The sequence below is a fragment of the Perognathus longimembris genome, chromosome 4, assembly GCF_023159225.1.
Source record: "Perognathus longimembris pacificus isolate PPM17 chromosome 4, ASM2315922v1, whole genome shotgun sequence".
Taxonomy (NCBI): Eukaryota; Metazoa; Chordata; class Mammalia; order Rodentia; family Heteromyidae; genus Perognathus; species Perognathus longimembris.
Window position 1 is genome coordinate 60,694,979 of NC_063164.1, and position 14,874 is coordinate 60,709,852.

Consider the following 14,874-nt stretch of genomic DNA (forward strand, 5'->3'; position numbering starts at 1 on the left):
GCTTTAGTATATATTTTTCAAATTCCCTTTATATTTTTAATCCAATCCACCAAGATAATTTATTGTAAAGGATATGAGTAGTAGAAAAGTAGTAGAAAAAGACATATGTATATTTAAAGAATATAGATGTTGCAAATATTTCAAGCAAATATGAAAATATTACATTATAGTTAGCAAATGAAGTCTTAAAATATATTAGCAAAACATAATATAGATTCCTTATTGATTTCTATCATTGAAGGAACAAATGACTAAAATGTAAATTCCAAGAAATGAAGGGGAGTCTAATAATGTTGTAGTGGCCTTCAGTGTATGTAGATATTTTAAATTGATTCTTAACATTTATAATTAACATTTATTTAACATTTATAATTAAAGAAGCTCTATTATTTTTAGATACTCATAAGCATAAAATTCTTGATAAATTATAAATTACACGGCTGTTCCAAGGTTTTCACATATAAATGGAGAAGTTAAAGCAAAATATTATATTTGTCCAACTAAAAGTAAACTTTTATAAGACATTTTAAACATGTCCTACTGACAACGGATAAAGGAGCCCATGTGACATACTGGCTTTGTATGTTGCCTGAGGGCAGTCTTACCAGAGACTCTTGACAGCATAGAACTCTGGAAAGCATATTAAACATATGGCTTTTTTGGTTTTGGTTGTTGTTTTAATTTGTGCTAGTACTGGGGCTTGGACTCAGGGCCTGAGTCACTTAGCTTTTTTACTTAAGGCTGGTGCTCAACCACTTGAATCACAGCTCTATTTCTGGCTTTTTGCTAGTTAATTAGTAATAAGAGTCTCATGGGCTTTTCCTCCTGGGCTGGCTTTGAACCATGATTCTCAAAACTCAGTCTCCTGAATAGCTAGAATTACAGGCATAGGCCACCAGCAGCACCCAACTTTAAACATGCTTTTGAGAAAAATAAAGGAAATAAAAAAATGTAGGTAAATTTTACTTAAAAAAAAAAAGAAATCAATCTTTTGAGTCAATGAACTACAGGTTCAATGACTGTGAGTTGCGAAGCAGCCAGATAATCAAGTCAAGTTTAGAATAGAGCTCTATATAGACCTCACAACCAACCTGCTATATAATGAGTGGGTAAGCTGACTGAAAATGCAAACATCTACAGCAAACTCTTTTCTTTTCCTTTTTAAGCTTCAGCAGGCTGTAAGTATAAAAAGGTTAAAGTAGAAAAATAGAAAAAGAGACAGAAAGAGATAATTCCTTTCCCCATATAGGAAATAGGAGCTAAAGATTACAGTTACCTTGATAGAGCTGAAGAATCAACAAACATGTTCTGATTTTCTCTATTTACTTCAATGCACTTACAACTTTCTTCAAAGAACTCAAAGCTCTTCATAAATATCAATTCACACTGACCATTTTCACTACATACAGATAGGCATATACACTCCACTGTCAAAGGATTAAAATAACCAGTCTAAAAAAGCTTAGAAGGCTACATGATCCAAAATAATTATTCAATTTATTCTAAGTCTCATTTCATCTACTATGGGTTTATTTTCTCATGTTAATAAAGAAACCAAATAACCATATGTTTTCTTTTGGAACCAATGCAGAGAGCTTCTGCAGTTAATTTTCATCATCTCTGGCTTAAATACATACTTCAGCACATCTGCATATAATATATTACAATACACCAAAAACAATGTTGAAATATATCCAATAGCTAGAAAGTTTTTTAACATCAACCACTTAATGCTATATTATAAAGCTCACGGACATGCTTTAATAATTGCAAATATCATACTCTGAAAGTATTGCAGACAAAATAGAATAGCAATGGTCCATGTTTTCCTACTGTACTTTTCATATACTTAGATTACAGCAATTATAGTATTCTCACTTATCTACATGACCTATATATGTCTGATTTCCTCTTACACAACCAGCCCCTCATGGGCAAGACTTGCTTGTTGATATCTCCAGGGTATCAAAGAATACCTGACATATATTGAGCTGCTTCCTGAGTATCCAGTGAATAATTGTTAATGAAACATTAAAAAGCCATAGCTATGCTTCATAAATGGTCTGTAGAAATAGTGGAGGAAAATAGAAAACACATAAACAAGGGCAGCAAGTAATTAAAGAGGAAATGAAGTTTGAGAAAAATGGATGCAAAAATTACATTCTGGGAGGGGGAGAGAAAGTATACACTATTAGAGGGTAGCAATTTTAGAAGAGAAAATACGTATTCCAAAAGTGAAAAGACTTTGACTACAGCCTTTGAAAATCCATATTACACAGGGAAAATATAGGGTAATTTATATTTATTTGTATACTTGGAAACTAGGCAAAACAAATAATTTTGTTAACATATCTGAATAAAGAAACAACATGGAAACTCCCCTTAAAAGGTCAGATAATTGTTGCATAGTCAGTATTAAAAAGAAAAAAACAAAGTTACAAAGCAAATACATTCCAATACTACCAAAGACCCCATAAAAGAGAAAAATCACTAACAACCACATTGAAAATGTACAACAGCAATGTCTTGTCAACACTTCTGTACAGAGCACAGACATGACAGCTAAAACAGACAGAAGAGAAGATGCTTTTGACAGCCAGTGAGTGTGAATGATTCTTTGAGTCAGATGGCAGCAACAAGTTACCAACTAGGAGATCTGCATGACAACTAACCATCCATCTGTATCAAACACCATCTGGCCAAGATGACTCTGGCTTCTGTGTATTTGACACTCCTTCTAATTCCAAAGACTAGCAAAACAAGTGGTCTACCAGTATCAAAGAGGTAAACAAATACTTAAGTACTTGTGTCATTAAGTATTTTATGTTCTTCTTCGTGTTCAAAAGTTAGACTTAAATTAATGGTGGTCAAATGTAATGCACATCTTAAAGTGAATAAATATGCTCACCCATAATACACTAGATTATCATGAAGGAGGCAAAATTTTATCTTGAAAAAACTGTCCCTTTACCAAGGCAAAATTTCAGTCCTTTCTCTTCAAAAGTAAAGGATTTTCAATATTTTTGGACATAGATCTGTTCAAGTTTTCCTAGGTTTCAGAAATATTAAAATAGTTTTTTAAATCAAATTTTTCCTATTGCTGCTATTGAGTCTCATCTCTCCTATTTTCCAATGTATTTATCTCTGACAGAGGGAAAAAAAATCATGTGTTCTTAGATCATCTATAATACTGAATAGGTCCAGCATTTCTTCTCACCTTTAGGAACTAATCTCAGTATCCTGAAAAATACCATGCCTCTCCTCCAATGATTTAAACACTAGACATTTAAAATGTTTAATGAATTAAAATAAAAGTCTCAATTTAAAAAATCACTTGAACTGCTATAATATTTACAGATTACTGAAAGATCTGCTGTGCTATAAATGCTCTTAATAGAAAGTGCCCTAGTTCAAGAAAGGGATAAATATCAATTATTCAGAATACGCAGCATAGCTGGATGCTGGTGGCTCATGCCGCCTGTAATCCTAGCTACTCAGGAGGCTGAGATCTGAGGACTGATGTTTGAAGCCAGCCTAGGCAGGAAAGTCCATGAGACTTTTACCTTCAATTAATCACCAGAAAACTAGAAGTGGAATGGGGCTCAAAAGTGATAGAGCACTAGCCTTGAACAGAAAAGCTCAGGGACAGCACTCAGGCCCTGAGTTCAAGCCCCACAACAACAAAGAATACACAGCACTTTAGACAAACTAATTTAGACACAATCTAATTAAAATCCATCTTGATGTTTTGTTACAGAATTATCCTTTGAGTCCAGTCTCAAAGAAGCCTCAAGATTTATTGTAGGCCCTATTGGGTTTGGGATTTAATTATAACTTTTATTTCCTTTCTTCCTTCTCGTTGCCTCTTTGTAATTGGAAATATCTATACTATACATAGGCTATCACTATATGTTAGAAGAACATAACTTTTCTGGAAATAAACTTGAACTGTATATGGAGTCTCACCCATATCTGACTTAAATGATATTTAAATGAGACTCTGGACTTGGACTTTTTATTATTATTTTTATTTGAAAATGTTAAAAAGAGGGGTTACAGTTACATCAAGGAAAAAGTATATTTCCTTTTGCACAATGTGACTCCTTTCCTTGCTCTCTCCCAGTTTTTCCTCCCTACCTCAACCACAAGTTGTATAATTCATTTTCAACATAGTGTCCAGACAGTATCATTGCTGGATTTGCTTAGTTTTTGTCCCTCTATTTCTGTGCTGCCTTTTACCCTTCCAAAGATAAAGGAACAACCAAGACAAAAAGACAAAGAAAACAGCAACAAAGAAAAAAACCTCGTTTCCATTTCTGGAGTTTGATAAATACTGTTTTGCAAGATCAGCTGGACATCACATAGACATTGTGCCTTTGTGTTCCTCTCCTAAGAGTATCCTCCTTTGGTCTCACTGTGTATGAAAGTCTAGAGACCTGTACAACTTATTATGCCCCAGGGTATTATAGATCTAGATTCCACATATGAGAGAAAACATGAACCATTTCTTTCTGAGCATAGCTTACCTCACTTAACATGATTTGTTCTAGGTCCAACCATTTCCATACAAGTGGTATATTATTCTTTCTAATGGCTGTGTATAATTACATTGTACCTAGGTACCACAATTTTTGGGTCCACTCATCTATTGTAGGTCATCTGGGCTGTTTCCACACTTGGTTATTGTGAATAGTGCAGTAACGAACAAGGATATATGCAAGTGTTTTTGTGGTATCCTGGCTTGTGATGTTCTGGGTGGATAGTGAGGAGTGGTATGGCTGGGTTGTAGGGATGGTCTATGTTTAGAGACGTTTCTGAAGAGGTAAAAATGGCCAAGAAATATATGAGGGAGGGGCTGGGAATATGGCCCAGTGGCAAGAGTGCCTGCCTCGTATACATGAAGCCCTGGGTTCGTTTCCCCAGCACCACATATATAGAAAACAGCCAGAAGTCGCGCTGTGGCTCAAGTGGTAGAGTGCTAGCCTTGAACCAAAAGAAGCAAGGGACAGTGCTCAGGCACTGAGTCCAAGGCCCAGGACTGGCCCCAAAACAAGCAAACAAAAAAACTCCCCCAAAACCCAAACAAACAAACAAAAAGAAATATATGAGGGAATGCTCATCATTCCTGGCCATAAAGGAAATACAAATCAAAACAACTCTGAAATTTCATCTCACCCCAGTAAGATTGGCCAATATTGTGAATTTAAACAACAACAAATGTTGGCAGGGATGTGGCAAAAAAAGGAACCCTACTGCACTGTTTGGAATGCCTAATATAACCACTCTGGACAGTAATGTGGAGGTTCCTCAAAAAACTAAACATGGACTAGGATTTTTAAGATATTGAAATAAGCTAAATCTTAAGGGATGGAATAAATGCAGGTAATATTTATGAACTTTTGGGGACTATGGAAGAATGCTAGGGCTTGAATGCATGCCTCCAAAATAAATGTTGAAATTAAACTCCCACTGTGGTGTTATTAAGAGGGAAAGCCTTTGAAGAAGTGATTAGGTCATAAGGAACTCTTCCTCATGAATATGATTAAGATCTTCAGAAAAAAGGCTTCACAGAGTTCAGCACTTTCTGCCCTTGTGTCACTTAGATGAAGTAAGAACACAGTGTTCACCCCTTGTGAAGGATGCCACAGGAAAAGCCACCTCGAGAGTAGGAACTCACCAGACATCAAATCTACTGCTGCCTTTAAGTTGGAATTCTCAAACTTCTAGAACTGTGAAAAATAAACTTCTATTATTTATGAATTACTCAGTCTAAGATATTTTGTTACAACAGCACAAATGGACTGAGACACATAGTGCAAACATCCATTGGCAAAAGATCTGATTACCATTGAACTGCTACCAAACTTACCATAAACTAACCCACTATAAGACAGCTCTTCCCTTCCTATCCTTTCTTCTCTCCCTCCCTCTCCCCGCCCCTTCCCCTCCTCTGTCCTTTTATATGCTGGTACTGAGAGGCTTCAAATCAGGGCCTAGGCACTGTCCTTTAGTTTAGTGGGTTTTTTTTTTTTTTTTTTTTGTCCTTCAGTTTTTTCGCTTAAGGCTGGTGCTCAACCACTTTTGCCACAGTTCTGCTTCCAGATTTTTGGTGGCTAATAGGAAATAAGAGGCCCACAGACTTTTCTACTTAGGCTAGCTTCAAACTGTCATCCTTTGATTTCAGTCTTCTAGTGGTTCCTGACTCATACATTTCTTTATATAAGAAATCAATGTGAAAACTCCATTGAGTTAAAAATATACTGTCAATTAAAAATAAACACAAACTTCTAATTATTCAAATTTTACAGAAATTACAAAACCATTACACAACATACACACACACAGAGTGAAAATTCCATCTCCTTGCCTTCCATTTCTCCTCAAGGATAACTGCTACTGACATTTTGTTACATATTTTTTGGGAATTTTTTTTTACTACTCTATGTGTGTGTGTGTGTGTGTGTGTGTGAGTGCGCGCATACACATGCACACATGCATGCATATGCATGTACATCTTACCTTTTAAAAGAGAAATGTTCTGCAACCAAATTCTTCAACTCAGCAACATGTCATCATACTATCATCTCACTGAATACTTACTGTGTGCTAAAATCAGAGCTGTTTACTTTATCTCATTTAACCTTAAATCAACTTTCTAACAAGATTCTCTTTATCTTTCATATGAAGAAGAAAGCCTCAACAAGATTCAAAGTAACCTGCCTAAGGTTTTCCAGTAGGTACAAGAGTCAGGGTTTGAATGTAAGTTTGCTTGACATAAAGCCTACTGTCCCACAACATATACTATGTGAAAAAGGACCTATCTTGCTCAGAGCCTACTTTTATTTATGTATTCTCTTCCTAGATAATTTCATCCATGCCAGCTGGTTGGCGGTATTCCAGTAACTCAAATTTCTACTTCTAGTTTAGACCTTTCTGTTGATCTTGGATTTATGTGGCCAACTGCAAGAGTACTTCCAAATTTACATATTCTAAAATGATGATAGCCTTCCAACTACCACTGCCTAATCATCAATATCTAGTTTGTTCCTCAATCCAGAAAGCTGTACCTGTCTTCCATCTTCTTACCTTAATTTACTTACTTGTTGTGTTGAATGCTGGGCCTTATGCAGGGCAGTCAAGCCTCCTACCTTTGAACTGCATGCCTAGAACACTATCATCTGATGTAAATAAACAAGTAGAAAGAGAATAACACAAAAGAACCAAAGAACAGGTGTAGCACTTTATCTCAAAACATTCTGCCAAACACCCTGCCCTACTCCTGTCCTAACAGTGGACTACAGTTAGGCTACTTCTTTGTACTGTGGGCAACAGTCCTTAACAACTCCCCTAACATGAACTTTGCAACCCTAGAGGTTAGCCAGAGGCTATGACTCATGATAGCTGTAGTTTTATGTTCACCATCTTGTCTCTGATAATACCTGATTAATAAATCATTTCTCAGTTCTTGGAAATGTCATTTCACTTTTTAGAAATCTCTGAAATAGTGTACATGAAATTATCTAATTTCTTGAAGCCCATAAGAATGTGTAAGATCTGGGAGTTGGTTCACTTAATTGTTTGGTCAAGCTACCTGTACTCACTTTTTTTTAAGGTTGTACTATTGCTTCACATTAGTTTCTGCTTCTATAAATTCTATTTTTTTGCTCAAATCAACCTTTTTTTGTTAAAAACATTTCCTTTGTGGCTACTCCTCAATACTTTCTTCAGCAAGGCCAAGGATTTGCCATTTTTCTCTTCTGATATTTTGATATCTACTTGTTGTACAGCTAATCCATCACCAAGTGTCAATAATGGTAAGCTTAAAAATCTTTTAAATATATAAAAATTTTAAATCTATGCAGTCATCACAATTCAAGTAACCATATCCTTAAAGGAAGACTGTAATAGCCTACTTGTTCTTTAAATTTATTAGATAATTTATTCTCTACATTGTAGCCACTTGGTTCTTTGCCAAATGTAAACCTAATATGGAAACTCCAATGTTTTCCTCCTCTTAATCCCTGCCATACCCCCAGAAAACTCAAGAAGCCTTAAATGCATTTTATTGCTCTTTCAATAAAGAAACATGTGTTTAAGATGGCTATTAATAAAGTCCTGTAGTCTTGCACCTGACACTTCTCATTGCACTATTTCCTCTGTGTGTGTGTATGTATGTATGTATGCATGTATGTATGTATGTATGTGTGTGTATTTCTGTTCTTTTAGTGGCCTTTCAAAAATCACTTCATAAATATAATCTTCTCTAATATTCTGGGTTAGGACAAGTACCCACTGGAAAGACTAACAGCAGTTTATCTTTTCTCTTAATATTTCTAAAAGTCTGCAAGTATATTTATGAGATTCATTAGTCTCCATTATGCAATACATTGCACCATGAAGCCTTTCTGTTTACTTTATCATTAAATACCTAGAGTTTAGTGTTTGTCCTGAGAAAGTATGTGCTTGATAAAGTTCTGAATATACATTATTTTTATGTATTTATTTTTTGGTTATGTGGTGCCATGGAATCGAACCTAGGGCCTTATGCAAGCCGGGCATGCACTCTATCACTAAGCCATATTCTCAGCCCTGTAAAGTCTTTTATTGGCCATACATATCATCTATCTAAAAGTTTTGAAAAGACATATTTCTGGAAGTAAAATCTGGAAGAAAAGATACTAAGGTTTTAAATTCTGATAGATACAAAATCATATATGGCTAAGAACCAACAATGTAGTATAAAAAGAAAGCTTCAGTAAAACCATCACCAAAAGTATCATTCTAGTACTGGTAGCTTCAAGCACAGAAATGAAAAAGACCTCAATAAAATGCTTTATTCCCACCAACACTTTACACAAAAATCAAAGAGGAAAAAATAGAAATGTAATAAGCAATAAGGTTATAGTGAAAACTGAAATACTTTTAAGTAGTTCTGACAGTAAAGGTGTTTTATGCCTTTATGTTATCATTTAAATCATATATTACAAGCTTGTAACATAAGCCTAAATTGGTAAAGATTTACAGTTGAGATGGGTAAATACTAGCTCTGAAGAAAACAGTGTGACAGCAAAATAGTCCTTAATTCTTTTCATTTATTGTAGAAAAACACTAAAGGACCTATGCTTTAACATGGGTCCTTTAACATAACATAGACAAGTTAGTCTTATTTGAAATGTTCATCTCAGTCTTGGCTTAACAATGAGGCTCCTTGCTTAGTAAATTGTGTCATTTTCAGTATTATGATCCTTTGGTTCTTTCTATATAATGCTTTCAATAAAACTTGGGTAAGAAGCAATTTTTATTTTATATATTTCTTTTCAACAAAGAGATTGATATTTTCTAATTACATAATCCAAAGGCTCATAGAACAACAGAAAGGCCAGCTGCAAGAAGAATCTACAGTCTACTCCTTTATGATTTAAAAATAATAATTAGTAACAAAATATCTGGGTTTATTACTATACTATTGATTCTTCTCTTTAAAAGATGGGCAAAGAAGCAAAAGAAGTTACTTGTCCTTGTTTAATATACTTTTTCTCACAGAACAATGGCAGAAATCAATGATAAGCAACCTGTATGAGTAATAAGATTGATTATTTATTCTACATTATGAAATATTTGTGATACTTTAAACTCTTCAGACAACTCCAACAGAGTCATTCAAAATATGTGCAAGGAATGCTACTTATTTTCCATGTCCATTTCCTTCTTCTACCTGATCATTCAGCTAGAGCTTTCCTTAATAGAAGGTGTAACCATGTGATTAAGTTCTAGGTAACAGGATGTGAACCGAAGTGATCTATACAAATACTGGTCAACATTATTAAAGGGCTCTTCATTTCTTCTTTCACCATTCTCATTGGCATGGAAATGGTAATATGTGGAGAGGCCATTATGGTTCCCAGAGAGAAAAGCACATTTTAAGAATGATAGAGTCACTTTGCTATAGCCCTATGTAATAATACTGTTTTTTTGTTTGTTTGGTTTTTTTTGGCCAGTCCTGGGGCTTGGACTCAGGGCCTGAGCACTGTCCCTGGCTTCTTTTTGCTCAAGGCTAGCACTCTGCCACTTGAGCCACAGCACCAATTCTGGCCATTTTCTGTATATGTGGTGCTGGGGAATTGAACCCAGGGCCTCATGTATACGAGGCAAGCACTCTTGCCACTAGGCCATATTCCCAGCCCCATAATATTGTATTTTTTAAGTGTAAGAAAAGTTGTCTATATCAGGGACTATTGTGATGACAAGTTTCCTCTACTTGAAAAGACTGATGAAAGAGACCCATTAGTGTGTATGCATATGTAGGGACACAAAGTAAAAAGAGAACCAGCAGCTGGACATAGTGGTGTGCCTGTAGTACCAGGTATTGGAGAGCTGAGGAAGGAAGACTGCTAGAACCTAGTAAGAGTTTGAAACCAGCCTGGGGACAACAGGGAGACCTGTTTCAGATATACTACAGAGACACAGTAACAAAAACAGCATGGTATTGGTACAAAACAAAACACAAAATTCTTCACAAAGGTGTCAAACTAATACATTAGAGAACAGACAACTTTCTCAACAAATGGTATTGGGAAGCTGGATATCCAAACATAGAAGTCAGAAACTAGAGATTCTCTCTCTCTCTCTCTCTCTCTGTCTCTCTCTCTCTCTGTCTCTCTCTCTTTCTCTCTCCCTCTCTCTTTCTCTCTCCCTCTCTCTCCTTCTCTCTCCTCTCTGTACAAAAATCAAATAGACTAATAGATTAAAGACTAGTGAGAGGTAGTAAAGAAAAACAGAGGACAAAATGTAGAATATGATAAAAGTACATTGTATCCATCTGCCAAAAGGTCATAAACTCATTAAAAATTTTGCAATGAAGTTTTTTTTTTTTTTTGCCAGTCCTGGGCCTTGGACTCAGGGCCTGAGCACTGTCCCTGGCTTCTTCCCGCTCAAGGCTAGCACTCTGCCACTTGAACCACAGCACCGCTTCTGGCCATTTTCTGTATATGTGGTGCTGGGGAATCGAACCTAGGGCCTCGTGTATCCGAGGCAGGCACTCTTGCCGCTAGGCTATATCCCCAGCCCTGCAATGAAGTTTTAAAAGAGACCGTATGGAGGGTACAAGAGAGAGTAACAGGGTGAATACGATCAAAGTATATTATATGCATGTACAAAAAAATCACAATGAAACCCTTCAGTTTGTACAATTAATATATGCCAATAATTTTTAAAGGAAAGAAACAGAATATGCAATAGAAGACATGAGTTCTTTTTTAATTGTATGTTTGGGATTAAATCCAGAACTTCCAGCATGTGAGGCAAGTATTCTACTTTTGAAAATTTATGACTCACATATTCTGAAAGGATATATACCAAATTGCTATTAATGGTTAGTCCTGAGGACTTGAGGGAGAGGACTATGATTTTATATTCTGTACATCTTTCATTTTTTATTTCTGAATAAGAATGAGATATTTTAGTGATGAAAATTAATATAATGTAAAAAATCACTCTTCTGTCTATATTTTTTCTACATCTTAGAATAATTGATACTTTTGCTTGATAGGATGGGTTTAATATTGCAGTGAGCTGCAAGAAACACTGACCCTGAGTTTGGATACTTGGTGAGAAATGAATAGTTATAAAACAAAGCTAGTAAGAGGGCCTGGCTAGAAAATTTCTTTTTGGTTTTGTAATTCATTTTTTAAAATTGTGGTTAAGATGTACAGAATTTACTATTTTAATTTTTAAACTATAAAGTTCTATGGCAATAAGTTTACTCATCTGTTGTGAAACCATAACAATCTATATCCTAAGCTTCTCATCTTTCCCAAGTAAAACTATTCCTACTAATTTCCCATTCTTCTTTCCCTTTCAGCCCCTGGCATTCATACGTCTTTGTTTTATTTTGTTGTTGGCATTGCTGAAGTTTGAGCTCATGGCATCATGCTTGATTGTCTGGTGCTCTACTACCTGAGCCAGGGCTCAGTCCTACTTTTTGCTCGTTATTTTGGAGACAAAGCCTTTAGAGTTTCTTTTCTGGGCTGGCTTTGAAGCTTCATCCTCTAGTGATCTCAGCCTCCTAAGGATCTAAGATTACAAGCATGAGTCAATAGCACCAGGCTGGCAACTACCATTTTATTTTCTATCTGAATGAGTCTACCTTCAGTACTTTCCATAGTATTTTTATGACTGATTTGTTTCAGTTAGTAAAGGACCTCCAAGATTCCAAGTTGTATGATGTATAAGAATTTACTTTCTTTTTAAGACAACAATATTCTGCTGCATTTACATACAACATTTTGTTTATCCATTCATCCATTGATGAACTCATTAGTTGATGAACAGTTAAGTTTCTTCTGCTTTTTACTTAGTTTGAATGATGCTGTTTGAGTCCTTGTTTTCAATTCTTTGGGGGAAATTTTATATTTAAGGTTTTAAAGAATTGTTATTCTATTTTCCACATTGACTGCATCATTATACATTCTCACCAATAATGGTAAGCTGTTCTATTTCTTCACATTCTTCCTAACAGGAAGGTTTCATTTTGGATACCAGCCATACCAAATGGATGTGAAGTGGTACCTCATTTATCTATTTTTACCTCAGATGCCTCTACTTTTGGTATCATATCCAAGAAATTTGATATCATGTCCAGTAATTTCTTGGGATATGTTAAAGTTTTCCTCCTATTATTTCTTCTAAGAGTTTTATAGTTTTACTTTTTCCATTTTGATCTTTCATCTGTCTTCATTTTGTCTCTCTGAGCTTAACTTAATTCACTTATTTTTTCCCAAGTGCATTAATTTCCTGCAAATGACACAGTATTATTTTTCCTGATGGATGAGTAAAATTCCTTTTTGTGTGTGTATATAACATTTTCTTGATCCATTCCACCCATGGTGGGTCATCTGGACTGTTTCCATAACTCAGCTATGGTGAATATTGCAGCAATGAACATGAGTGTCCAACTATCTTTACTATATGCTGACTTTTAATCTTTTGGATAAATGCCCAAGAATGGCATGCCTGTATTATAGAGCAGTTCTATGTTTTGCTGTTTTAAGGACTCTCTAAACTATTTTCCAGAGTGGATGCATGAGTTTACATTCCCACCAACAATGTAAGAGGGTTCTTTTTTCCCCCACATCCATGTCAGCTCAATACATCTAAATCAAATGAAATAACGATTTATTAATTGGGTTATAAGTTCAATACATCTAAATCAAATGAAATAACTATTTCTTTATCAGAATCAACATACTTCATTTTTTCTTTTTCTTCTTTGTGCCAGTACTGGGGCTTGAACTCAGGGCCTGAACACTATTCCCAAGTGTTTTTGCTCAGGCTAGCACTCTACCATTTGAGCCAAATTTCCACTTCCAGCATTTTTGTTTGTTTGTTTTGCTTTGTTTGGTGGATAATTGGAGATGAGAGTCTCACAAACTTTCTTCTCCCAGCTGGCTTCAAATGGCAACCCTCAGATTTCAGCTTCCTGAGTTGCTAAGATTACAGGAATGACCCACCAGTACCTGGCTTAGTATACTCTATTTCTGAGAATACATATCTGATTTTCTAATCATCAATACTGAAAATTTGGGAGTGAAATAATTTAAAAATCTCAGGTATACCAGGCACCAGTGGCTCATGCCTATAATCCTGGCTACTCAGGAGGACGATGTCTGAGGATCATGGTTTAAAGCCAGCCTGGGCAGGAAAGTCCATGCAATTTATCTTCCATTAAACAACAAAAAGAAGTGGAGCTGTGGTAAAGTGGTGAAGTGCTAGCCTTAAGCATAAAATATCAGGGACAGAACCCAATCTCTGAGTTTAAGCCCCAGGAATGGCATTAAAAAAATCTCATGAATTACTACAGAGCTTTTGTTCTTATTTTATTATAGAAATTCGAAAACATGTACATTTCATCTTACTGTTATAGATACTGAGGAATGGTTCATTTATAAGTTCTAATTTATTTATAGTTAGTACTATTTACTGAAATTTACAGATACAAATAAATTAGTGAATCACACTGAGTACTTGTTTCTGTAATTTGCAAAATAAAAATCCCAAGAACTATAAAAGCAAATTTACATATATTTCCCAAAATTGTTACAGAAAAAATAACTTAAAAAAGATTAATGAAATCGAATATGAAACCTAGTTTTGAAATTACTTTTTCATTATACTATAGATCACACATGACTAATACGTTAGAACTTCAGAAGTTTGATAACTCATTCCAAAAGAGGAATTATTCTCCCCCTAAAGATACAAATGCCTTTTCAATGTCCTCACATGAATTGGTCTAATATCCCAGGAAATCACAGGGATTGGAAAACGTGGTAGGACAGGAGAGAACAGAAAGGTAAGCACAACAAAAAGTAAAAAAGATAAGCACTATCTTAGCTCCTGATAGCCAATCTTTGTCATTATTTCTTCAAATTTATGTAAAAAAGCCACACATAGGAATATAGTTATACTACTGTCTCTCCTCAGAACTATTTTCCAACATACTAGTTACTCTCTCATTTTGGTATTTTGAATTCTGCTATTTTCTTTCACACAGAGCTTCTCTAACTGCCACTAGTTCTAGTAGTACCTTGGATTTGTTCTAGTCAGTTTCCTGGTCTCCTCAAACTCATTCCAGGGACTAATTTTTATGACTCATTATTATAACAGGATACTAACCATCAATACTTATTTACTGAAATAGGCCATACTTTTTTTTTTTTTTTTTTTGGCCAGTCCTGGGCCTTGGACTCAGGGCCTGAGCACTGTCCCTGGCTTCTTCCCGCTCAAGGCTAGCACTCTGCCACTTGAGCCACAGCGCCGCTTCTGGCCGTTTTCTGTATATGTGGTGCTGGGGAATCGAACCTAGGGCCTCGTGTA

General features: G+C 35.4%; 1 protein-coding gene across 6 annotated transcripts in view; it reads right to left on the reverse strand.

Moving 5' to 3' along the window:
• Tank (TRAF family member associated NFKB activator) overlaps nt 1–14,874 on the reverse strand; it is an 85,898-nt gene that overhangs the window by 32,213 nt on the left and 38,811 nt on the right. The gene's annotated exons all lie outside the window — the stretch shown is intronic.